Source organism: Zonotrichia albicollis, chromosome Z (genome assembly GCF_047830755.1).
Source record: "Zonotrichia albicollis isolate bZonAlb1 chromosome Z, bZonAlb1.hap1, whole genome shotgun sequence".
Taxonomy (NCBI): Eukaryota; Metazoa; Chordata; class Aves; order Passeriformes; family Passerellidae; genus Zonotrichia; species Zonotrichia albicollis.
In genome coordinates this window covers 79203048-79207229 of record NC_133860.1, presented here as the reverse complement: position 1 = coordinate 79207229, position 4182 = coordinate 79203048, and positions in this window count along the sequence as shown.

Below are 4182 nucleotides of genomic sequence, written 5' to 3'. Positions count from 1 at the left end.
TGGAGACCTTGAACAAAACATTCCCAGACACCTCTCACCATCAAAGATACCACACCTGGAAGAAATTGACCTACAAATTAAGGCTGAGGAGTAAATCACATCAAATATGGGGAGCCTTGTAATCCAAGGGACTGTGCATTAGGAAGCAAACTTGAAGAAGTTTGTAACTTGAAGAAAGTTATAAACTCTTTCCTCTCTTTTAAAACACACAATAAAAGAAGTATGATCACAATACACAGATTTTTTGCTGTATCTGAGGTATTGGTTGCTTTTTTTCCCTGCAGAAAGTCATCAGATCATGGCAATGGGTCTGTTTTCCTTAACAGGCTCACAGTATGGCATACTTTCATGCCTCCAGCTTCACTTTTAGTAAAAGAAAGAAAAGAGATTTATATATACCACTTACAGGTAGGCTGTGGGTTTTTGTCAGCACCACCAGAATAATTTCAGACCACGATCACCAAGGCTATTGCACCATTTTAGACAGACCCTCCAAACCCACAAAAATTGGTAGAAGATCAGATTGCAAATTCCGCAGCGTTTCAGCAGCTGAAGATCTCATGCAAATTCTATCTGTATTGCAGCCTATTTGTTTGTCTAAGATAGGTTACAGCTTGAAATAACCTTGTCAAGACTGCCAGGTGATGGAGTCTAAATATTTTGACCATGATGACCAAACTACTTACATGTCCTCACTTTCTAATAGTTTCTTGAATTTCATTATCTTCAATATATGCTGCTGTAAATGCAATACTGTATTGCTAATGGAAGTTACATGAGGAACAATTTCTTTAGGACACTGTTTGTGTCATATTTCTAATATTCCAAATGGAAATTGTTTTAATCTGTTGGAGACTCCATCCTGTGCTTTGTAGTAGCAAAACTTGTGTTATTTTTGGTAGGGCCAAAAATCAAACAAACAAATTTCTTCCTGATTTGATAACTTACTTGTAAACCTTTGGGGGAAAAAGAGAAAGGGGGAAAAAGAGAAATGAAGAGGGAAAGAAAAATGTTTATGAAGTAACTACTGAAAGCCTCCATATGGGAGCAATGATGTTGCAAAAATCTTTGTTTTACCTAATCAATCACTCTTGTTAAACACCACAGAAATGCTGGCTCAGTGTAATTGAAAACTCACAGTTTCTTAGCTCATCTCTGCATATCTTCCTACTATCCAGTAGATATTCTAGTTAGCCCTTCCAAATTTCTGGATTTGTGGTGATGCATGCACCATAATGAGAGAGGAACCATTATTCAGTGCCTGCTCTACCTGATCAGTGCAGGTTTGGAAATCTGTTGGAAGCAGTTTTTCCAACACTCCTTAAGGTTTATACCTTCCATATTTAGTTTTACAGGCAGGAGTTTTCAATTTTCATGGCTTAATTCACTTGTAAATTGGGTAAATATTCTGGCCATTTTGACCAATGCAATCTTGCAGCTACAGCCTCATTTGAGTCAGCTCAATATTTACCCAAAAATGAACATTTTTCCCTATCAATGAACATTTCCTCATGGGTAACACTCATCTCAAGTTGTGAATTTGCTTACTTTTTCCAAGTCAGAAGTGTAATTATAGCTGCAGAATTCAGAGTGGTTCTTCATTCATCTTGTATAGGAAGGTGGAGGGAGAATTTGGCCAAAGCTTGCAATTACTGGCTAATTATTATTTCAGTTAGGTTTGGATGGTTGTTGTTGTTGTTGTTGCTGTTGTTTCTTATTTTTGGTGTTTCTTTTGAGAGGGCTTTTGGTTCTTGGGTTTTTTCTTTGTTTTGTTTTGGGTTTTCTTGTGGTTGTTGGGCTTTTTTTTAATTGTTTTTTTGTTTGTGTGTTTTTTAAAATTTAATCTTGTCATTACATAGAATATTGTCATGGCGTCCAGAGACAATATCAACAGTTAGCTTCTCAACTTCAAGCTTCAAAAGACTGTGACCTGATTTGAAATGTCTGCTGATAAGGAAATGACATTTGCCAACCACCAGTCACTACCAGTGATAATTTAACATTTTTGGGAAAATTGTCTGGTTATCTGGGTATTTTACTAAAGAGATGGATGTAAAAACTATGTCTGACTTAGCCCAAATTCTAGACATCAATGAGCTACAGCAAAATTTCTGCTCATTCTCCTTTGGAGGCTCAGATGGAAAAAATAAACTGGTTTTGGAAAGCAGCTGCTTGGGGATTTTGTTTGTGAGCTTGTGTGTTTGTGTGTGGGGTGAATGTATGGTTTTTTCTTTGTGTTTTTTAAATTTCTTTTTACAGATGGGATCAATGCACCAGTGTCTGCTGGAGGAAAGCAGGCTTACCATCTCACAACAGAAAATGTCTTTAATAATACCCAGTTATGACAATATATAGGGTTGATTGGAATGTGTGTATCCAATTTTTTCCCTTTGTTTTTTTTTATTATTTTTTTCCTTTTCTACACTCATTTTCTTATTTGCATTTTTCTCCTGAAAACTCAGATACAAATGTATGCAGAAAGCCAAGGCAAAGAATATTTATGTCAGACATAAGAAACAGCAAAATAATGCTTTGCTTTCTTTTGCCACATATCACATATCAAAAACAAAATGCCATAAGTAGAAAATCACAAACAGTGGAATGCAGAGACCTATTTTCATGCTGGCTCAGTTTGGAGGCTCCTTTGCAAAGACCAAACTCAGATTATTTTTGTTTATATATGCCTTCTCCTCTGTAAACACCCATTTTACTGCTCTTTGCAATGACAGATTGGATCAAATATTGAGTACCTAATAGCAGCTGGATAGATTTACATAAAATGTCATATACATGCACAGAAAATGAGGCAGTTCCCTGTTGCACTGTATTATTGGATGTGTTTTTAAGAAAATCAGAATAATTTCAATGAAAAACTTCTGACTTTCATCTTGACTATTCTTGCATAGTTTTATAGTCTATACATGTTAAAATTTTAAAGAAGGTACCATATATCAAAAGTATTTGTATCATAATTTCAACTGAAATTTTAAAAAGTATAAAATTTTGTAAAAATAATTTTAATTCTTTACCAAGGTCCGTCCTTCCTTCCTTCCTTCCTTCCTTCCTTCCTTCCTTCCTTCCTTCCTTCCTTCCTCCCTCCCTCCCTCCCTCCCTCCCTCCCATCATTAAAATGATTATAAATGAGGATTTACACAGATCTGTTCTCCATTGGCAGGTTTCTATCAATTTTTGGATATTGCTCCTAGGAATAAGCACAGCAAATTTTCCAGCTCTGTTCCCACAGGGATATGAACCTGATTTGGAACACGTCACTCTCTCTACCTGTTCCTGTGTTTTCCACATGCTGAACAACAGCTTCAACAGCTCATTTCCTCAACCCTGCTTAGAAACTCTTTCAGCCTCCTGGCTGGTGAACTAAACCAGGAAAATTAATGTGGAATGGGAAAGTTGCATTTTGAAGCAGAGAGCAGAAGGAAGTTTGGACATTAAGGTCCCTGCAGTCCAAACCATTCCATGGTTCTATGAAAAGAGGGAAGCAAACTGGTAAAAGAAAGATAAATCATGACCCTCTAAAACCAAACACAGAAATGCCACACACTCATGAGTTTTAATAACTGAATGATATTTCTTTTAGGAATGAAATTGATGAGTGATTTTCATGCCTGGCTGGTAAAAAGAGAAAAGACTATTTTTTTAACCCAACTTGAATTTATTTCCAGGTCATGAACTCTAAAAATTTCATCAGCAGGCACTACAAACTGGGATTTCCTGAAGGAAGAAGGAACACACAACATTTCCTCATAGCTGCAATTTTTTTCACTTAGTGTACAGCCAAACTTTACTGGAAATGCGAGTCACCATCTATCCCTTAAAAGTATCTTGTTCTTTAGGGGAGGTGTTATTTGATTTAGTGTTTCTTTATCCATGAGGAATTTTTATTATTGTCAGGAGAGTGGGAATAAATATTTCCCATAGGATTTGAAATGCACCTGGAAATTGCCAAGTAATGGGGATGATTCAGGATTCAGAATTAACAGATGTTAACAATGGAGAAAAGCTAAAAATGGATGTTGAGCACTCAACCTGCCACTTGACACAGAGGAAGATCATCTTGATTCATATTTTCCTGTAGGGCATTTCTAAAATTCTCCATCATGTAATGGAGAACTTATTAAATTCAATGACTTCTTGATGTATACTTTTTCTGCAAAGCTGTTAATG